Genomic DNA, 23,716 nt, shown 5'->3' with positions numbered 1-23,716 from the left:
CCGCGCTCTCTTGTCGGGCGCGGGTAGCTGCAGCCTTGGCTAAAACCCACAGACGAGAACACCGAGCGCGCAGCCAAAAGCTAGTGATGTCATCCGTGCAACGTGAGCCTCATCTCTTATTTTTCTAGCCTCCTTAAAGATAAACTGCACCATTTCCCAGGCACGAAATGTCTAAGTCTTATTCTTTGACCAGGCAAGTCAATGGTGTCTAGATAGGTATGTGCCCAACCACATCCATATTTATGCACATATACATATATGTGGTATGTAGCATGTTTACATGCATTATTATAAATTTAGGGATGTTGCCTACAGCTCCTGTTTCTCTTTTCAGCATGGGAAATTCTCTCAAATCCACGACAGTTATTTAAAGGAAAAACTGCTTATTGCGGAGTGGGCCTTCAAAGGGGCCGAGCGAGCTCTCTGCGTCCCCGGTTTGGGTCGCTGGTGTCTCTGGATGCATTTGATCTTTCTCCCCACCCCCCGCCCCCAGAAAGCCACAGGCGCTACCTTGCTAGCTACAGGCGTTTCCACCCAGGGCTGAGCTGAGAGCGGCTGCGGAGTTATCCGGCCAGCCCCAGTCCAGTCCCAAGCCAGAGCCAGGCACCCCGACACACACCCACCTCCACCTGCCCTCCCTCCTCAGCAGGAACAGAAAGAAGAAATTTGGCCGATCCACTCAAGACAAGGAGAGAAATTTAATGGTGGATGGGGGGTGGTCGGTTAGTAGATATTTTGAAAACGCTGGTGAGCGAGCGTTGAGGAGGGGAGGTGGAGTTAAAGGAAACCTCGATGTGGGGTTTGTCATTTTGTAAGGGTGGCCGCTGGATTTAGGCTCTGCAGGGGTTCTGGGAGGTAGCGCCGGACCCCAGACCTTGAGCAGGTGGGCCCCAGGCAAGCCCCGCTTCATCCCAACCTCAGCCCCCCTGCTCTGCTCACGTGAGACGGCGCCGCAAAGGCTGGGAGCCTCCCTCCCGGCATCAAACGCTGGGGTTTTCACTCTAATGCTCACCCCTCGTTTTCACCCTCACTCCAAAGTCGAGGTCCGGCATTGCCGGGTAAAGAGTTGCCGTGGGGAAAAAGAGAGTGTCTCACACCCTGCTTTGCACAACGGGGCTTGTGAGCCAAAATGAGCGCACCTCCACCATATTCTTTTTGTCTTTTTTTTTTTTTCCCTCTGTCTCTCTCCCTCTTTCCTGCATTTTGAAAATCGCGAACGAGGCGTTTCAGTGCCATCTAGTGGGGGAGGGGTGTGCCTCGCTTTCGCTTTTCACCCCTGGATTCTGCAATGGGATTTGCCAAAGGGACAGCAGAGCCTGAGGAGGCCCGCTGGATTCTCGGGTGCCCGGCTGGTCGAGGGACTGCAGGCATGCGCCCTTGGCCAGATCTCTGCCCTCTGGCTTCCCTAGGATGTCGACATACAGCCAAGTGACTTTGGCGCCAGTGTCTTCTCACCTTCCTTTCTACCCACCCCCCTTAACCAGGGCACCCTCCCCCAACGTTGAAAATAGATAAACAAATAAGCGCAAACACTTTGCACTATGCAAACAACATCTTAAATTTCTGAAGTTATCTTCTTCACTAGCGTCCAGAGCACTTTTAGGCTAACAAGCTACCTGCATTTGATAACAGGGAGGTAAAAAGAGGGGAGATGACATCTACAAGGTTACTCAGGAAATCAGGGCACAGGGAGCCTTCAAGCCCCAGTCTCCTGGTTCCCAGCCTTCCTCTCTCCTTAAATCCAGCTGAAGGGGGTGCCCCTGAGACCACTGGCAGTCCAGGCAGTTGTTCATTCCCAGTGAATATACCTGTTTATTTTGTCCCTATCTTTCCTTCCTCTTCCATTGTGTCACCCATCTAGTTTCTCCTGGCCTGTACCTGAGGCCTGCCTGCAAGGATGTGCCTGGCCCACTGCCCAGGGTCCTCAGCAGTCCTGTATTTTGGGCCCTGCTTGCAGTCAGAACCCAAATGGTACACTATCCTCCTCCTTACTGAACATCATTAAAATTCTATTTTGAAATGTTTGTCCTTGATGAAATCCCAAAAATCCTACAAAGTTATTGATTCATGGCCTCCTTTGAAGTGCAATTACCTTGGGCAGCCCTATATTGTTATGGGATGATCCTGGTCTTCAGGGCTAAGATGCTCGCATGACTATCTTTTCTTAATTGGGTGATCTAAGTTTCTTCCTGCTGCCTGCTTCCAATTCCTTCCACTCTGCTAGCTGCAGCATCACCATCTTTGTGTTTCCAACCTATTTCTTCCCATTTGCACCAACACTGTCCCAGATCATAGGATCTCAAAATCAGAAATCTTTAGAGTCAAACACACACGTAATAATGCATGAATCTCTTTTAGAACATTTTCCAGAGAGTGAATGACCAGCTTCTGCTTGCACACTTGAAGTGATGGGGGAATCACTTTGTCTGCAAGTGGCCCAGTCCACTTCAGACAGTGTAAGTAGCTAGACAGTTCTTCCCTATACTGAGCTTTCTCGTAAGTCTGTATAACTTATACTCATTGGCCTTTGTTTTTGCTTTCTAGAGGCCCACAGATGAGGCCTGATTTATCTTCCATTTAGTGGTCCTTCTTGCCCTTGACATCAGTCATCATGTTCTCCCTACACCTTCTTTCCTCCAGACTAAATACCCCTTGTTCATTCTTGTGCTTGCTCTTCTTTGGTTTCTGATACTTCCTGGTTGTTGGTGTTCCTTTTAGCTAATACTTCCTTCATCTAGAAGTCATGTAAACCTATGAAGAAAATTTGGTAAGTCTGTCATGTTTTTATATGACCTTTGTGGAGTTCTAATGATCCTCACTTTCTCTTCTGGGAGCCCATAAGTCATCCCCTTCTTAAGCCAGTCCTAGAAACTTGCTCCAAAATGGCATTAAGGTCATTGATCTCTGATTTGTGAAATCTGCATTTTTGAAATTTGGAGTTTCATTTGTTCACACCCACCCACTCCCTTTTTTAAAGTGACATTAACATTCTGCAAGCTCTCTCTAAAGTCACCGAGAAAGGTTGAGACATCATTGAAAGTTCTCTCCATTTCCTGGAATACAGTTCACCTGGAGCAGACAGATGTTTTCCTCCAATTTCTTCACCCATTCTGAACTGTCCTCAGTTACCATATTGTTCTACCCTATACCCCACCTCTGGCCTGAAAATCTCTCTTTGACACTGTCAATTGAAAGCAAAAATAGTTGATGAGATGTGCTTTCTCTTTGCCATCTATCAATATCAATATTACACAATTTGGCCAGGTGCAGTGGCTCACACCTCTAATCACAGCACTTTGGGAGACCGAAGTGGGAGGATTGCTTGAGCCCAGGAGTTTGGACAAGAGCCTGGGCAACATAGTGGGATCCTATGTCTACAAAGCCGGGTGTGGTGGCATGCACCTGTGGTCCCAGCTATTCAGGAGGCTGAGGTAGGAGGATCACTTGAACCTGGGAGGTCATAGCAGCAGTGAGCCATGATGGCAACACTGCACAGCAGCCTGGGAAACAGAGTGAGATCCTGCCTAAAAAAAAGAAAAACAAAAAGAAAAGGCACCATTTGTCTAGAGAAAAGTTTCCCCACATATTCTTATTTCTTTTTTCGTAATTAACTTTGCAAAATTTGGACATTATTTGTAACCCAAAAGTTATTTTGAACTCTAGCCCTCCTGACACAGGTCCCAGGTCAACGACATGCTAGTATGTATGGGTGAACAGGTATCCTTCTTTTCTCATCCAGATCTTCTTTCTAAATCTCAGCTTTAAGACTGGGCAGGGTGGCTAATGGCTGTAATCCCAGTACTTTGGGAGGCCAAGGCAGAGGATCACTTGAGGTCAGGAGTTCGAGACCAGCCTGGCCAATATGGTGAAACCCTGTCTATACTAAAAATACAAAAATTAGCCGGGCGTGGTGCCGGGTGCCTGTTATCCCAGCTACTTGGGAGGCTGAGGCAGGATAACTGCTTGAAACCAGGAGGTAGAGGTTGCAGTGAGCCAAGATCATGCCACTGCACTCCAGCCTGGGTGACAGAGTGAGACTCAGTCTCAAAAAAAAAAAAACAAACAAAAAAATCCGCTTTAGAGAGTCATATTAGTTTAACTACCTTCCTTCTCTTCTTCCTCATCAGAATCATAACACCAAAAGGCTCTTTTCGTCTCACCCCGGGGCATCTAAGTCCTCTCCTTTTATTTTTTTCTTCCTCCACCCCACCACCATATTAATCTTCTTAAATTCCACAGTTATCCTGTACTAGGGCTGGGCACAGTGGCTCATGCCTGGAATCCCAGCTTTGGGAGGCCAAGGAGTGCAGATCACTTGGGTCCAGGAGTTCGAGACCAGCCTGGCCAGCCTTGCAAAACCCTATCTCTACTAAAAATACAAAAATTAGCCAGGCATAGGGGTGCAGGTCTGCAGTCCCAGCTACTCAGGAGGCTGAGGCACGAGAATCACTTAAACCCAGGAGGTGGAGGCTGCAGTGAGCAGAGATCGTGCTGCTGTACTCCAGCCTGGGTGACAGAACGAGACTTTTTCTTAAAATAAAATAAAATAAAATTCTGCAGTAGTTTCACCTTGTCTGTACTGTAAAGCTCAGACCTTTTACAACTCTGTAAGACCCTGCCCAGGGCTTCAGCCTAGCCTCTAAAGATGAATTCCTCAGTCTCAAAGAAACACCCTCTAAACATGTTTTGAAAGCTCCACCCTGCTATCACTCCTCTTGCCCACATAATATCTAACTGCTCTGGTTTTTCAGATTCTTACAATTACAGGTGCCTCATATCAATAGGTCAAATAAACATCATTTGATCATCTCAGTAGAAGCTAAAAAGACAACCAATTAAACCCAACAAACATTCTTGATATGTAAAAGGTCTTCCTAAACTAGAGATAATTTTAAATGAATCAGATCATCTCCTACATAAAGAAATATTTCAAACTAGTAGGAATAAAACAAATAACACAACAGAAAAAAAATGTGCAGTTTATAAAAAGGCAATTTACAGAAGAAGAAATTGAGATGGAAAATTAACATATGAAAAAACCTCACTAGCAATCTACGGAATACAAATGTTTTTAAAATACTGTTTTTTACCCACCAGATGGGGAAAAAATGTACATGTCTGTTAATATCAAGTGTTGGCTGGGGCATAGAGAAACATGCTCTCATGCACTTCTGGTGGGAGCATGAGCTGATAGAGCCACTCTAGAGGGCAATTTGTAGTCACTGTTAAGATGAAAAAGACATGTCTCTATAACCCAGCAGATATCCTTCTGTACTTGTCTGCCCATGTCATCACATAACTATTTTCTCTTGTGTATCTTCACATCACTCCTCTGTGCATCTCCATCTCCAAATTTCCCTCTTCTTATGGGGACAACGGTCATATTGCTATAGAGACCTACCCTACTCCAGTTTGACCTATCTTAATTATCTTAATCAATGACATCTACAATGATGCGATTTTTTTTTTTTTTTACAGAGTCTTGCTCTATTGCCAGGCTGGAGTGCAGTGGCTCAATCTCGGCTCACCGCAACCTCTGCCTCCCAGGTTCAAGTGATTCTCCTGCCTCAGCCTCCCGAGTAGCTGGGACTACAGGCACGCACCACCATGCCAAGCTAATTTTTGTATTTTTAGTAGAGATGGGGTTTTACCATATTGGCCAGGATGATCTCAATCTCTTCACCTCGTGATCCACCCGCCTCGGCCTCCCAAAGTGCTGGGATTACAGGCGTGAGCCACTGCAACTGGTCGTGATGATGCTATTTCTAAAGATCACATTCTGAGGAAGTGGGGGTTAGGACTTCAACCCGTAACTCTACTTTTCATACAGAAAAAAAAGGAGCATAAGAAAATATACATGTATCTACTTATTTGTGCAAAATCAAAGGGTAAAAAGCCAAGCAGGCAACAGTAAGTTGACAGCAGGAAGCCACTAGCACCTTGGGTTAAAAGTAACATTGCAAGACCCCAGGGCAAGCATACAAATGAAAGTCCACATACCATGTTCAATGTTTAAAATAAGTCAAATGACAAATTGTTAAATCAAAGTGTGTTCTATCCTTCTATATTACAAATACCTTTATGATGACAAAATTTTGAAATAAATATATGTAAAGTTATCTTAGTTTTTTTTTTTTTTTTCTTTTAATAGAGACAGGGTCTCATTCTGTTACCCAGACTGGAGCGCAGCGGTGTACTCCACTGTAACCTCAGACTCCTGGGTTCAATTGATCCTACCATCTCAGCCTCCTGACTAGATGGGGCAACAGACGTGTGCCACCACACCTGGCTAATTTTCATATTTTTTTGGTAGAGACGAGGTTTCACCATGTTACCCAGGCTGGTCTCACGCTCCTGGGTTCAAGTAATCCTCCTGCCTTGGCCTCCCAATGTACTGGGATTACAAGCATAAGCCACCATGCCTAGCAAGCTATGTTTCTTCCATAAATAAAAGTAGGCAAAATAGCATGTGCTGGTGAACCAGCAATGTTCAAATTCATAGTAAAATAAAAGCATTTCATAATTCATAACTAATTATACATATTTTTTCTTTTTCTTGATGTTTACTCCAGAAAAATCATTAATCCTATTGCTATAATCAAGATTTTCACATAACTTCTATTGATGGCAATGCCAAATGTTCTTAACAACTTTTTGATTCATTGTAATTTTTAGATCTTTTTTGGTTTGTTTCGAGACAGGGTCTCTCTCTGTTGCAGAGGCTGGATTGCAGTGGCGCCATCACAACTCACTGTAGCCTCGACCTCCCAGGTCGAGGTTAAGAGATCCTCCCAACTCTGCCTCCTGAGAAGCTGGGACTACAGGCACCTGCCACCGCTTTTGGCTAATTTTCATATTTTTAGTAGAGATGGGGTTTCTCCATGGTGCCCAGGCTGGTCTCAAACTCCTGAGCTTAAGCAATCTGTTCACCTTGGCCTCCCAAAGTGCTGGGATTGCAGGCATGAGCTACCATGCCCAGCCAGATAGGTTTTTTTATTATTATTAATTTCAACTTGGACAAATTTCACTCTACTGAGACAGTAACACTTTTATTGGAAGTATTGGTAAAATTTTTAAAGCAAACTTATTTTGAAATTTTACATGTTATTTTCAAGCACTGTAACAATCACATATGAAAAGCTCTTATTAGTGCAGAACAATACTATATTTTACTTTTATCATGTAAATCATGATCATATATACCATTTTTTTTTACCATCTCTTAAAGTAATATCTAGATCCATACAACATTTCTTAAGTTCTTCTTTCAAATATTCCAATGCTAGGATAAAGAAAACCAAAAATCAAAACATATTGCTTAATTTATTAAAATCTCCGTTTAATCAAGACCATATCTTGATCTATGATGATTGGAAAATAGTTTTTATAGACATTACTTTGGGATAATGAATCTTCTCCTTTATAGTCTTTCTTTCTTTTTCTTTTTTTTTGTTCAAGCCATTCTCATGCCTCAGCCCCCCAAGTAGCTGAGACAAAGGCATGCACCACCACGCCTAACTAATTTAAAGTCATAAAAACGTTTTCATTTTCTTGTCCTAATGTCCTAATATTTTATTAGAATATCATTTTGATTTCACATGCAGTTCATTTCTATTTAGAGAAAAACATTTTCTTTAAAATTTAAAAATATATTTTAAAACTAAAGTGAGAAAATGCCAAATTTAGATCTGAATTTTTACAGATTTTTGTTTCTGTACATTATTTTTTTGCTTTTTTATTTTCAATTTAATCCTTGGATTTTGTTTGGCTTATATATTAAAAATCCTCAAAAGAAAGGAAACTAAGCTAGAAACCTTTTAAGGAGGACTCCCTTTCAGGACCTCCTACCTATTTTGTTTACATTATTAATAACAAGCAATAGTTCATATCAAAGAATTGTGGATAGCACAAATCCAAAATTGATTTCCTTTTCCATCAAAGATCACATTTTGCTCTGTATTTGAGCATCATCTGTTGTTTCAGGTAGCTGGCATACCTTATATCTAGTATACCTTATGTCTTTTCTAAATAAAATTTAATGACTTTAGCAGCATTTTTTAATCAGACTTTCCATCATATGTCTTCAAGTGGCTATACGATCAAATTTAAATATGCTTTGTCTGTGGATAGATTCAAGATATATCTCAAATACCTATAATCTTTCAATTTCTCCAAAGAATTTTACGACTATTGGCTCAAGCTTAGGCCACATCTCTTAGTAACACATTAAACTATGTACCATATATGATACTAGCATGTTTCTGTATTTTAGGCCAAAATTCAGAATGGGTCAAGAAATATAGTTAAGAGCAACATGAATTGCTTCATATTGCAAAACAGTCCTCAGTGACCATGTACAACTGTTGCAAAATACCACCCTAATACCCATGTAACTCCAGAACCAGAAATTGGAACACCAAAGGAAGACAGAAAATGGATACTTACGCCTTCTGGGAAATTATACTTCCTTATTCAAAAATCTGCTAAACACATGCTGTCTGGGAGAAAAGACTGACAAGTTAATTGTCTTGTCCTCTTTTGTGTCTAAGTGCTTCTACCTTCAGATCCCCTCAGCGCGCCAAAGCGGAATCCACCCCCAACATCAGCAGCAATACAACCCAAAGCACTTGGTGGCACTCAGATGCAGTTGTCTTTCGTTTCGAGGATACAGGCCAAGAGGCATCTCAGAGCGTTTTCCTGCGGCCCGTTCTGTGTTAACCAGAAGAGCAGGAGTTTAGGGTCACAGTCCATGCTGTGCAGACCTGATGCAGGAACTCAAGACATAGAGGCAGCCGTGAGTTCTTCAGTTCAGTTATTTGTGTGTGTCTGGAATATGCAGAGCCCTCTAACATGTGGGGTTGGGAAGGGACCCTCTTGCTGGGGACTAAGGGCAGCCTAGCTGAAGAAACAAAAAAGGAAGAAGTATTTCCTAAAACCTGGGACCAGGTTTGCCCAACAGAAGCTGGAACCATGGAGACACCTGTCTGGCCAGAGCTGGAGCCATGAAATAGATGCAGCTGTTGCTAGAGTTGCTACTTGTGGCAGAGAATAAGGGAGGAATACCCGGGCTTCTTCCTTTCTTCTGTTCACCAATCTCTTGCCAGAACCTCCCAGGGCCTGCACTCAGCAGGAAACCAGCTGACATGGGAACCTTGGGACATGCCGATTTCAGTCCACTGCAGTACAACAGAGCAGGGAAGGGCAAGGAACAAATGTTAAGGCAAACAGGACAGGGTGAACTGGCACGCAGTGAAACTGCAGAGACATTCCAATTAAATCAGGACCAAGATAAACATGCTCTCTCATACATGTATATATGAGATGGTTTTTGAGATAGGGTCTCCCTCTGTCAGCCAGGCAGGAGTGCAGCGGCACACTTACAGCTCACTGCAGCCTCCACCTCCTGGGCTCAAGCAAGGAGCCCAGAGCAATCCTCCTACCTCAGCCTCCCTAGTACCTGGGACTATAGGCATGTACCACCATGCCCAGCTAATTTTTTTGTATTTTTTTATAGAGACGGGGTTTTGCCATGTTGCCCAGGCTGATCTCAAACTCCTCACCTCAAGTGATCTGCCCGCCTCAGCCTCCCAAAGTGCTGGGATTACAGGCATGAGCCACCGCATCAGGCTATATTTAATATATTAGAGGTCAAGAATAGGGCAGGAAACAAAAATAAGTGTTATAACCATTGGAAAGGAGGATGCAAAACTATTATTATATATAGAAAATGACTGAAAACTCAAAAGAATAAAGTAACAAGCCAGTAGCACTAATAAGAGAGTTGGATAAGATGGCTGAATGTAAGAAAAATAAAGATATCAATATTTTCCAACATAATAGCAATTAATTATTAGAAAATATATTGGAAACCTCTTCCATTCAAGATAACAACAAAAACTATAACACACTTATGAATAACAGTTACAAAGAAAGGAGAAGATATGAAGAAAACTACAAAACTTCATTGAGAGACATAAATGATATAAACAAAATGTAAAAACCTACCATGTTCTGGCCGGGCGCGGTGGCTCACACCTGTAATCCCAGCACCTTGGGAGGCCGAGGCAGGCGGATCACCTGAGGTCAGGAGTTCAACACCAGCCTGACCAACATAGTGAAACCTCATCTCTACTAAAAATACAAAAAAAATTAGCCAGGTGTGGTGGCACCCGCCTATAATCCCAGCTACTCAGGAGGCTGAGGCAGGAGAATCACTTGAACCTGGGAGGCAGAGGCTGCAGTGAGCCGAGATCACGCCACTGCATCCCAGCCTGGGCGACAGAGCAAGACTTTGTCTCAAAACAAACAAACAAAAAAACCTACCACGTTCCTAAATGAAACAACTCAATACTATAAAAGTGTCAATGCTTTTCAAAGTCATTTATAGATTTAATACAATGCCAATTGAAATCTCCATTTGTTTGATTTGGAACTTGAAAAAATAATTTTCAAACTAACCTAAAAAATATTCATGACAACAGCTAAAATATTATTAAGGGATAATCTTTCATAAATACTAAATTTTTTTAAATCACAGTATTTTAAATAGTGTGATACCCACTTCCTAGACTCTGCATTCCCCATCCCAGAGGCCTCAGTATTTTTTTATAAATAAAAAGAACAGCCGGGCATGGTGGCTCAAACTCGTAATCCTAGCACTTTGGGAGGCCGAGGCGGGCAGATCACGAGGTCAGGAGATCGACACCATCCTGGCTAACACGGTGAAACCCTGTCTCTACTAAAAAATACAAAAAATTAGCCGGGCGTGGTGGCAGGCACCTGTAGCCCCAGCTACTCAGGAGGCTGAGGCAGAATGGCGTGAACCCAGGAGGTGAAGCTTGCAGTGAGCTGAGATTGCGCCACTGTACTCCAGCCTGGGTGACAGAGCGAGACTCTATCTCAAAAAAAAAAAAAAAAAAGAACAAGACATGATTCATTAAAAATCATGAAAAACATGATTTGTAAGAAATTGGACCTGTAAGTGACTACAATTCCTCAAGATCTAGACAAGTGATGAGTAAATGGCAGCCTCCCAGCCAGGTTGTGACCTGAGTGAGTGCACAGCGATGCCCCTCGGCCTACGCAATGCCTCAATGTTTTCCAGTCATTGAATTCTGGGCTGAGGAGGCATAGGTTATGTGGACAACATCCCATTCTACTTCCAAGCTGACTTCTGAGGCTCGATCCTGAAAGTCCTGATCAACTGCTACACTGTTTCCTGTAGACTGAATTGCATTCCCCAAAAATTCATACACTGAAGCACTAATGCCCAATGTGATGATATTTGGAGATGGGGTCTTTGGAGGTCATTGGATTTAGATGAGGCCATGAAGGTGGGGCCCTCATGATGGGATCAGTGCCCTTATAAGAAGAGGAAGAGACACCAGAGTTCTCTCTCTGCCACATGAAGACACAGTGAGAAGGCAGCTGTCTACAAGCCAGTATCTGAGCCCTCATCAGAAACTGACCATGCTGGCACCCTGATCTCAGACTCCCAGAACCGTGAAAAATAATTTCTGTCATTTACGCCACCTGATCTATGGTATTTTCTTATAGTAGACTGAGTAGACTATGGCACCATTGCCCCCATAGCAACTCGAGGAGACACAAGTTTGAACCATAATGTGGAGGGTCTCCCCCATATCCTGCCCAATCAAGTGACATTTTTACATGTTGCAGGACAAGGTATTGACAGTTCTAGAGTGGGATAACTCTCAGTTCCCCTTCTAGATATCGAGTATTTCCAGGGGAGGGGGATTTTCTACATATTGCCAGGACTTCATTGTCTCCTTTTCCTTTTTTATTCCCCCACCTTGACAGCCATGGTTGCTGACCTCATTCATTCAGTCTACACTTTCTAGGTGCAGGTGCTCTTCTAGGTTCCTGGGAGATACCCATGAATAACAAACAAAGATCCCTGCCCTCCTGAAGCTTATGCTGTACTAGTGGGAAACAGGTAAAAACCAACTTAATTAAAAAAAAAAAAAAAAATGTTTTTTGAGACAGAGTCTCTCTCTGTCACCCAGGCTAGGGTGCAGTGGTGTGATCTTAGCTCACTGCCACCTCCACCTCCCAGGTTCAAGCAATTCCCCTGCCTCAGCCTCCCAAGTATGTGGGATTATAGGCATACACGCAAATGTTTATATTTTTAGTAGACATGGGTTTTACCATGTTGGTCAAGCTGGTCTTGAACTCCTGACCTCAGGTGATCCGCCCACCTCAGCCTCTCAAAAAGCTTGGATTACGGGCATGAACCATCGTGCCCGGCCATATTTTAAAAGATGATAAATGCTGTAGGAAAAAAATAGAGCATAATGTAGGCGTTATAGACTGAATGTGTTCCACTGGAGTTCATATGTTGATGCCCTAAACTCCAGTGTGACTATATTTGGAGATAGAGTCTTCAGGAGGTAGCTAAGGTTAGGGGGGCGGGGCCCTCAGCTGATAGAACTGGTGACCTCATAAGAAAAGGAAGAGATCTCTCTCTTTCTTTCTCTCTCCACATGAGCACAGAGAAAGGGCATGTGAGGACACAGTGAGAAAGAGGCCATCTGCAAAGAGATTTGGGAAAGGCCAGGAAGAGAGCCCTTAGCAGAAACTAAACACACCAGCATCTTGATCTGGGACTTCCAGCCTCCAGAATTGTGAGAAAACAAATATCTGTTTTTAAACCACTCAGTTCATGGTGTCCAAATAAAAATCATCAAAGCAAAGCCAAAGGGAAGTCATCTCAGACAAAAAGACAAAGGGGGATCATCTCAGAAAAGAGAGAAAATTGTGCAGTCCTTGGAGGGTACATGAGAATTTTGTGGTGGACGGTTTTATTGACCTACACTCTCTCTCTCTCTCTCTCTCTCTCTCTCACACACACACACACACACATGCACACACCCACAAACACACCCTGGCCCACCACAGCACAGCCACATGAGCCCAGCCAACTCCAGACTCCAGCTTGGCAGTGGAGGTCATTCCTACCAAGGGGAACCTTGTCTACCAAAGGGAACCCTGAGTGTGGGAATTTCCATTCCTCCACCACTTCCGGAAGATGCTGGCCTTACTAGGAAGCGCCCCACTCTGGAAAAGAAATTACTTGTCAACAAAGGCCTGTGCAAGCCTGAGAGGCACAGCCAAGGGCATTACATGACAGGATGCTCACATGGCCACAGCCTGCAACAGCTGACACAGGCACAAAAAGCAGCTCACTCATAACAAACCAGACGTTGGCTGAGTAAGTCATAAGATAGTCATTCAATAGAATGACAAGCAGCCATTAAAATTAACGTGCTGGTGTTATATTTAAGAATGTAGTGAAACACTCAACAGATACTGGTAAGTGGAAAAAGTAGGATGTAAAACTGTGGGTAAAATCTGATCCAAATTTTGTGAAGAAAAATAAATGACAAGGAAATACACCACAATGTTAGGATTATTTCTGGGTTATTTTCTCTTTAAGGGTTTTTGTATTTTCTAGATTTCTACAATGAACATGTATTACCATCTGAAAATAATGGCCATATTAAGATAGTAAAGGTACTCACATTCAAAGGCTTATATGTATGATTAATTCTCCATGTAGCCAGCCTTCCAGAAATTTCTACTGAACAAATTCATTCAAAAGCACAAAATCTATAACGGAGTCATTGACATCTAAAATTAAAAGTACTCTCCTTAGAGATAATTCTGCTTCTAAGTGCTTTGAACTATATATTTTTGCCTTACTCTTTTTGACAGTGAAGAGTCTTTTCAGGAGAAACGAATCATGATTTTTCCAGGGTTCTCTGTTCACTGCTTTCAATTTTCCATCCTTTTATGACATTTATGAGGCAAAGGCCATCTCCTCCCTCAGCTGGTCATTACGTTTCAGTCTGATGGGCACCTGCTATAAAGAAGCACAGGTATGGCACAGGACTTCACATGGCTTTGCCAAGTTTACAAAGGCCAGCTATGGCGGGACCTGACAGGGGTGGAGTTCAAATCAGAACTGAGCTGGGGCAGTGGAGAGGGTAAGTCACCACTCCTGAACTACTGGTGTCACAGAAAGAGAATCAAGAAGCAAAATAATAAGACCCCAAACATACACAAGAGGAAAGAAAAAAGACCAGAGAGGAAGCAGGAATTATGAACAGAAAGCAAGATTCTGGACCAGTAAAAGGACAGTCTTGCGAAGAAAACCAGAACCCCTTGAACTGCCTCAGATACCTGAAAGATAGGGCACGTTAGAAGAAAAGCGATGGCCCAGCTACTCAGGAGGCTGAGGCAGGAGAATCGCTTGAACCCAGGAGACAGAGGCTGCAGTGAGCTGAGATCCCGCCACGGCATTCCAGCCTGGGTGACAGAGCGAGACTCCATCTAAAAAAAAAAAAAAAAAAAAAAAAAGTTATGAGCCGCCAGCTCCCATTTGTTGGTGACCTGCTTTGTCACAACAGTCCTATGTACTGCTATTATCTTCATTTATCAGATGAAGAGAGTCACTCAGAGAGTGGTTTCTCCAAGTTTATCCAACTGGTAAATAGTGGGGTGGGGATTTAAAAATCTAGATGTAGCTAACTACAAATCCCACTCTCTGTGCACTATGAATCTGTTTCAATTAGCAATAATCACATCTCAGGTAAACCTCATTGGCTACAATACTGCCACTGCACAAAGCTTATGAATCTGTTACAGACTGCAGAACCAGGCAACAGTGGAAAGGAAGGTGACTCTTTAGAGTCAGAGATGAAGAAGGCATGGTAAGATTGTGGCTACTATATCCATAACGGTTGACCAACCAACCCCAAGAGGAAATCATCCAACATCACATGCAGTGACTGTTGAAGGATGACAATGATGAGTCTATCTGAAGTCTTTTCTCTTTGTCTCTGATTTTCTGCAGTTTGAATATGACATGGCTACATGTAGATATTTTTATATTTATCCTGCTTGGTGTTCTCTGGGCTTCTTAGATCTGTGATTTGATGTTTTGAAAAGTTCTCAATCATTATGACTTCAAATAATTTTTTCATTCCCTTCTCTCCTCTCCTTCTGGAAGTCTGATTTTGCATAGGTTACATCTTTTGTAATTGTCCTACAGTTCTTGGAACATTCAGTTCCAAGTTTTTATTACAAATATTATTATTGAGCCAGGCGTGGTGGCTCATGTTTGTAATCCCAGCACTTTGGGAGACCAAGGCAGGCGGATCACAAGGTCAAGAGATCGAGACCATCCTGGCCAACATGGTGAAACCCTGCCTCTACTAAAAATACAAAAATTAGCTGGGTGTGGTGGCACGTGCCTGTAGTCCCAGCTACTTGGGAGGCTGAAGCAGGAGAATCACTTTAACCTGGGAGGCAGAGGTTGCAATGAGCTGAGATTGCACCACTGCACTCCAGCTTGGGCGACAGAGCGAGACTCCATCTCAATAAATAAATAAATATATATATATATTATTATTTTCCTTATGAATATTATTCCAAATAATGCTATTATGAACATCCTTTTTCTGTATCTTTACATACATCCCTGATTTGTCCTTTAAAAAAGTTTTGTTATAGAATTGATGGATGAAGACTTCAGATCTGTTCCACAGGGGCTCCTGAAGCTAGGGCTTTCTGTTCTTATGTTAGGACTCATTACCTTACAGTCTGCTGTTCATTTTAGTGCTGTGCTAAAACTGTAGATAACAGTACTAGTATCTTTGTCATGCAAGCCTTGGGACCTGTGATGGTTAATATTAAGTGCCAACTTGATTGGATTGAAGGATACAAAGTATTATTTCTGGGTGTTTCTGTGAAGGTGTTGCCAGAGGAGAATAACATTTGAGTCAGTGGACTGGGAGAGGCAGACCTACCCCCAATGTGGGTGGGCACCATCCAATCGGCTGCCAACACGGCTAGAAAAAGCAGGCAGAAGAAGTTGGGATACAGTGGCTTTCTGAGTCTGCTGGCTTTCATCTTTCTCCCATGCTGGATGCTTCCTGCCCTTAAACATCACACTCCAGGTTCTTCAGTTTTTGGACTCTTGGACTTACACCAGTGGTTTGCCAAGGGCTCTTGGGCCTTCAGCCACAGACTGAAGGCTGCACTGTCAGCTTCCCTATTTTTGAGGTTTTAGGACTCGGGCTGAGCCACTACTGGCTTCCTTGCTCCTCAGCTTGCAGATGGCCTATGGTGGGACTTCACCATGTGATCCTGTGAGTCAATTCTCCTTAATAAACTCTCTTTCATATATACATATATCCATTAGTTCCATCCCTCTGGAGAACCCTAATACAAGATCCCCACAAGACACCCATGAATACATGCAGACAACTGCAAAATGGTTTTATTCCTCTTACCAATGGGCCAACTTCTACCCCTACTACACCCCCCTGTCAGCAAGAAGTTAAAGCAATCGTTCCCCTTTTCCCATCTCTGTAGCTCACAACTCAAGAATGAGGTATGGTCAAGCTCAAACTGGGGATGGAAATTGTCTTTACAAAAATTATGGCAGTGAGAGAAATCTGACATATCTAACTCCCTCTTCCCCTCTTGCTTGTAGCCTCTCAAACCAACCATCTTTGCTCTTTCCTGGGTATAGGCCAAGCTAACTATGGGAGGAATTTAGTTTATAGTTTAACCTTAAAGCAAGGATGATAATAGCCCCTCCTTGTTCAAGGATAGAATTGCCTTTGTAAAACTCATGACAGCCCACAAGGTTTGAATTATGGGAGGGGCCGGAATTCTGCTAAGACCTATCCATAAATGATAACTAGTCACTGTTTACTGCCCAGGAGGCACATGGGGTGGGCACAAAATTGGTAAGTTCCCTAATCACCCCTATAGACAACATTCATACTGTAAAACCTAAGACTGGCGTTTGAGGTATTTTTCAGACTTTGCATTCTAGTCAAATAACATCTCCCAGACGGATGACCCTCACCCAGGAACTGACTCACCACACAAAGGCAGTTTTGACACCCCTATGAATTCATCCCCAGTCCAACCAATCAGCATTCTCCATTTCCTAACCCCCCTGCCTATCAAACTATCCCTAAGAAACCCTAGCTTTCAAATTATCTCAGAGACCGATTTGAGAATTAACTCCCATCCTTCCACTTGGCCAGCCCTGTGATTATTAAACTCTTTCTACAAAGCAAAAAAAAAAAAAAAATGGATGAAATAAATGATATGCAGAATACTACCACTGTTTAAAACTGTACTAATAAATTTCATACCAAAAAAAAGTTTATAGCAATTTCCATTCCCATAGAAGAGTATGAGCATTCTTGGTCCTTCACAGCCTCACCTATCCTGAGTAAAATACCTTTTTATTCTACACCAACTTGATCTCTGGGGGGGATGGGGGTGGAAATCATATAAAGTATTAAACATACCATATGTTTAATACTAAATGCTAAATATACCTATTCCCCATTTCTTCAGAAAGCATGCTAAATATACCTATTTCTCATTTCTTCAGAAAGCATGCAGATGAACTCTTCATCACAAAAAAAGTATTTCTGAAAATGTGTCTGTAGAGAGGATATGTCTTAATTGAAAAAAAATAATCCTCATCAGTTAGTTTAAGCAGAAAAGGGATTTATTAAAGAGTATTAATAGCTCATGGAATCATTTGGAAAGCTGGAGCAACAGTCTCAAGGCTCAGAACTGGCCTGGTGAGTCAACTTTTGCCACCACCAATGACCAAATGCCAGATGAAATTCCTGATTTAGAAGTACTGATATGGGAGTGGTTGAGGAAAAGCCGGAATTCAACTCAACTCAGCTTTGGCTCAGAATTGGCATACTTACTGTCTCTTCCATCGGCCCAAGCAAGTGATATGGCCAAGTCTGGAAATGGGGTGGGGTAATATTCTCCACCTGTATGGAGGCATGAGCAGGCACAGGTGACAGGCAGGGCTGTGTAATCCTCTTACAGGGACAGGAGCAAATACTGGAGAAAAGTAATATAATCTACCTATTTTCAATCTACCAACTACCAGTAACCAATCATTAACTGGAATGTATATTTTATACATATATATCTGAGACAGATTTTCCCTCTGTCACCCAGGCTGGAGTGCAATGGCACAATTTCAGCTCACTGCAACCTCCTCTTCCTGGGATCAAGGGATTCTCCTGCCTCAGCCTCCTGAGTAGCTGGGATTACAGGCATGTGCTACACGCCCAGATAATTTTTTTTTTTTTTTTTTTTTTTTTGAGACGGAGTCTCGCTCTGTTGCCCAGGCTGGAGTGCAGTGGCCGGATCTCAGCTCACTGCAAGCTCCGCCTCCCGGGTTCACGCCATTCTCCTGCCTCAGCCTCCCGAGTAGCTGGGACTACAGGCACCCGCCACCTCGCCCGGCTAGTTTTTTTGTATTTTTTAGTAGAGACGGGGTTTCACCGTGTTAGCCAGGATGGTCTCGATCTCCTGACCTCGTGATCCGCCCGTCTCGGCTTCCCAAAGTGCTGGGATTACAGGCTTGAGCCACCGCGCCCGGCCAATTTTTGTATTTTTAGTAGAGACAGGGTTTTGCCATGTTAGCCAGGCTGATCTAAAACTCCTGACCTCAAGTGATCCACCTGCTTCAGCCTCCCAAAGTGCTGAGATTATAGTTGTAAGCCACTGTGCCCAGCCAGGACAAGATATTTAACTTGTCACTTTCCTTGACTTCCTCAAATGTAAAAATATCTTTAAGTACTCTTCTTGCTCTGAAATTCTAGAATTTTAAGTAAAACTTTATACATTAAGTCAAATAGTTAACTCACTAGGGTGAATATTAATAGGAAACATAAAGAAAGCTTTGTTTAAAGTGAAAAATAATTTTACACGCAAATAGTCACTCCTCAAATAGACATTTCATAAATCTTCTCAAATATCAGCTTCTCTTAAAGTAAAACTCATTTAAATGTCTCTGCTTTTACTGTATCAACAAGTACAAAAAATCTAAAATGTAAAGGTCAATAAACTATGGACTTTAGGGAAAGATTAAATTTTATTTTAAATAAACAAGGAGCTAGAACATTTCCAATATTTTCATTTTGCTTTAGTGGCTACCAAATACAGTTAGGTTACAGACTTAAGGAGCATGGATATTAGATATGAAGGCTTTTGAAAGAAAATTCTAGGCTGCGTGTGGTGGTTCTTGCCTATAATCCCAACACTTTGAGAGGCCAAGGCGGATGGGTTGCTTGAGCCCAGGAGTTTGAGACCAGCCTGAGCAACATGGTGAACCTTGTCTCTTCCAAAAAAAATACAAAAAGTAGCTGAGTGTGGTGGCTCACATCATAGTCCCAGCTACTCAAGAGGCTGAGATGAAAAAATCGCTTGAGCCCAGGAGGCAGAGTTTGCAATGAGCTGAGATCATGCCACCGCACTCCAGAGTGGGTGACAGAGCAAGACCCTGTCTCGGAAGGAAGGAAGGAACGAAGGAAGGAAGGAAGGAAGGGAGGGAGGGAGGGAGGGAGGGTGGGAGGGAAGTAGGTTGGTTCTGACTTGACAGGGAAAGGAAATAAATTGCAGTAGGACAAATTAGCACAGTAAGGAAATATAGTTAATGTCCAGCATTGAGGATTTAGATTGAAGAGTTAGTCTATTCTTTATTCTGAAGTCCACACCATGTAGCAATAAAAAAATTGCTAAAATATTAATTTTGAGAATCCTGTGCCCCAAGTCTCTGGTACATGACCTGAGCATCCAAATCCCACTGCAGCATTTTTGTCTTTGATTTGTTGCTATCGCATGTGGACATTGCTGATTTAAGAAATAATTATTATATGCTACAAGGGTAACTAATAATTAGGGATTCATGAAGGTCTCTGAAAGTTCTCAAAAATCACAAAGGTTTATTATATTTTTTAAAGAAGACACAAACAAGTTTTTAAAAGAAAAATACATCTTTATAAATGAAGCACAAGCTACCACGCATAATACAAAGGTCCACAGTCCAATTGTCAGATGCAACATTAGTTAAGACTCTTCTTGTTGCAAGTGACAGAAACTCAACTCAAATTGTTGTAAGCAAAGGGTTTGGGCTTGTTATTGAAAAGCCTCGGGGATGGTATTAATCTGTTCTCACATTGCTATAAAGAACTACAGAAAAGAGGCTTAATTGACTCACAGTTCCCCAGGCTGTACAGGAAGCATGGCTGGGGAGACCTCAGGAAACTTACAATCATGACAGAAGGCAAAGGCAAGCAAGCACATTTTATCATGGTGGAGCAGGAGAGAGAGACAGTGCAAAGAGGAGATGCTATACATTTTTAAACCATCAAATCTCATGAGAACTCACTATCATGAGAACAGCAAGGAAGAAATCTGCCCCCATGATCTAATCACCTCCCACCAGGTCCCTACCCAAAAAATGGGGATTACAATTCAACATGACATTTGAGTGGGGACACAGAGCCAAACCGTATCAGTGATTTTCAGGTCTGACTTTATCCAGGAGCCCAAATGATGTCGTTAGGACTCAGTTTCTTTCCGACTATCATTCAGTAGGCAGCTTCCTCGGCTCTCATCCTCCCAGGTTATATTCCAGCAAAGATGAGACCCCTTTACTCAGTGTCTCAGGTATAAGTTCTTGGATTCATATTGATTGGATCAGTTTTGGTCACCTGCCTGCTCCTGATCAATCTGGCCTTGGTCACTTGTGCTGCCTCTGGAGAAAGAAGGGAGCCCCCACCCAATCCACAATCCACAGGGATGGAGTCCCAGAGAAGTGGTTTTCCAAAGGCAATTCAGGGTGTCCTAATCCAGAAAAGAAAAGCAAATGTGTAATAGTTCAAAACAGTAAATGTTGCCTATGGATGCTGATATGGTTTGGCTGTGTTCTCGCCCATATCTCATCTTGAATTGTAACTCCTACAATTCCCACATGTCCTGGGAGGAACCCGGTGGGAGGAGATTGAATTATGGGGGCGGGTCTTTCCTGTGCTGTTCTTATGATAGTGAATGGGTCTCACGAGATCTGATGGTTTTAAAAATGGGAGTTTCTGTGCACAAGCTCTGTCTTTGCCTGCTGCCATCCACGTAAGATGTGACTTGCTCCTCCTTGCCTTCAGTCATGATTGTGAGGCCTCCCCAGCCACATGGAACTGTAAGTCCAACAAACCTCTTTCTTTTGCAAATTGCCCAGTCTTGGATATATCTTTATCAGCAGCGTGAAAACGGACTAATACAGTTGCTTAAGATAAAACCGAAGGAATCTGTGGCTTCAATAGATGAATGCCAGATCCTAAGCAAATGTAGGTGCAGCGTCAAACTCTCCCTGTTTGGAAAGCAAGGGAAAGTCCCAGGACTCTGGCCAACACAAGTGTTCCAGCAACTGTGGTAAAGCATAGCTGCTCCATGACTGCCCCAGAAAAACATTCTAAAACTTCTGTAGTATCTGTTGCCTTTCTGCCTTTGGAAGTTTAACCATTAATGTAATTGTCACAGAAACCACACCACCAGCTCAGTGTTATGTATGAATTGATGACCTTATTTTTCATTGAGCCAGTCTTCAGTACAGCCAAATTTATTCCTTAATCTGTTTATTTTTGTGTAATTAGCAGCCTGCATGTTTTAGGTGTTCATTTGTGTGCTTTTTTTTTTTTTTTTTTTGGAGACAGGGTCTCGCTGTGTTGCCCAGGCTGGAGTGCATTGGTGCAATCACAGCTCAGTGCAGCCCCAGCCACCCAGGCTCAAACAATTCTCCCACCTCAGCCTCTCGAGCAGCTGAGACGACAGGTGCAAGCCACCATGCCTGGCTAATTTTTTGTAGAAACAAAGTCTCACCATGTTGCCCAGGCTATTTTTGTGCTTTTAAACACACGTTGGAATAAACAGTGCAATATATTTTGGGGGAAAAAAACTTGACTTATACTATTGAAATTGTTGAACTAGCATTAGACTATATAGAAGATAAACACTAACCTAAGTGTATACATTTTTTTCTGAGGAAAGTCCACCCCATCTCAAAGGGTTGATGACTCAAAAAGTGTCCAGGGCCCTGGCCTAAGCCCAGGACCAGAAAAGCACATTTTGCCCATATCAAAAAGACGATGGAGCATGATGAGGACATGCCAAGGCAATGAAGTCAGACTCAGAGTTTAAACCCTGGCTCTACTCTGTAACTTCATGCAAGTTACATGGTCTCTCTGTGCCTCATTTTCCTCATAAAATAAGGATAATAATAGCTCCTACCTCAAAGGCTTATGCTGTAATTAAATGAGATAATTTATGTCAAGTATCTGAATCATTAACTGATCTGTAGTAAGTAATGAATAAATGTTAGTTATTATTATAACTACATAAATTTGGTTTTCATATTTCTCTTCCTTAAACTTTCAAACTCTATTTGTTACAATATAATTAATCCATAGTTTATGCAACCTCAAGATGCCTATACTCACCATATAGTAATATATTTACATAATGAAGACATACACACCTGGAATTCGGTACTAAAAATGTACAAATTAATTATCTTGTATTTACTACATATGTATATAGCACTAACTGTGTATTGAGGCTGTTATTAAACACTTTACTAATATTAACCCATTTAATCCTGAGAATAACCCTGTGAGGTAGGTTATATCAGTATCCTTCCTTTACAGACGAGGAAACTGAGCCACAGAGAAATTAAGTAACTTGCCTAAGGTTCCATAGCTGGTTAACATTAGATTTAGGTTTGAACCCAAAGAATCTGCTTCCAGAGTCAAGGACTTTAACTACTTTGCCATTTGTGTTTCATTTCTGCTGCTCATTTGACGGAGAAGGAAGGGTTAGAAGAAAGAGAAAACAATCATCAACTTCTGGCATTTAGGAAGCACCTACTGTGCTGCAGCTTTCACACTTACTTTAATACTTTCATCTCTGTTAAGACTTTTAAGAACAATCATAAAAAGATTTTTATAGAGCACTTAAATACCAGAGGTTATCTCATTTAATATTTTAATAGCACTACAAAATAGGTGCTATTATGACCGCCATTTTACAGATGGGGAAAGTAAAGCTTTTAAAAGGATTAAGTGATGTGTCCAAAGTCACATGGGTAGTAAATAGTGGAGCTGGGCTTCAAACCCACAGTCTGGCTTTGAAACTCTTGTGTTTAACCATAACACTCTCCTGACTCCCTAACCCTCTAGGGTACATATTATGATGCTATTATTAATAAATCACATGAAGTTATTCGACCTTCATTCAGAGGATACTGACCACTGACACTGTTATCTATCACTTTGGAAATGGGAGAGTAAAGCCACGGAGACTAAAGAGAGACTAGAAAGACCCAACGAAGTGTCAGTCTTGTCACTGGGAAAGCCTACTGCAGTCCAATTGGAGAAGCAAATGAGTGTTCCTCGAGGGTTTCCAAGCTCTCTTTCAAACCTGTCTTTCATCCTGGGAACTCTGATTCCCCATGGTGCTATTGGAAAATAATACATTCTCTCCAAATTATTATGGCTCGATTAAGAACTCAAAATGGGTTAGGGAGGATATGATGAAATATAAATGTGGAATTCTCAGACTGCTAATCCTGTCATTAGACTGCTAAAGGCAGGGTGTTTCCATTAACTAAGAATTTCTAACATTCTGGTGTGTATCTGAGGACAAGAACTCCGTCACCCAGGGCAGAATTGTGGAAAAACTTTGAGGAGACTTTTGGATTCAGAAATTAAGAAATATGGAGAACATTTTTAAAAACACTCTACTCGGGAGTTTGACCTAACGGTAATAAGTGCCAGAAACAGAGTTTAACTTACGGAATTTC

The 23,716-nt window shown here is 42.3% G+C and overlaps 1 pseudogene; it reads right to left on the bottom strand.

Annotated features, from left to right (window-relative positions):
- Nucleotides 1-14,501: 14,501 nt before the first annotated feature.
- LOC112622019 lies at nt 14,502-14,651 on the bottom strand (annotated as a pseudogene).
- Nucleotides 14,652-23,716: the final 9,065 nt, after the last annotated feature.

The sequence above is a fragment of the Theropithecus gelada genome, chromosome 3, assembly GCF_003255815.1.
Source record: "Theropithecus gelada isolate Dixy chromosome 3, Tgel_1.0, whole genome shotgun sequence".
Classification (NCBI taxonomy): Eukaryota; Metazoa; Chordata; class Mammalia; order Primates; family Cercopithecidae; genus Theropithecus; species Theropithecus gelada.
Note: the sequence above shows the minus strand (reverse complement) of the source record. Positions and strands in the feature narration are given on the sequence as shown.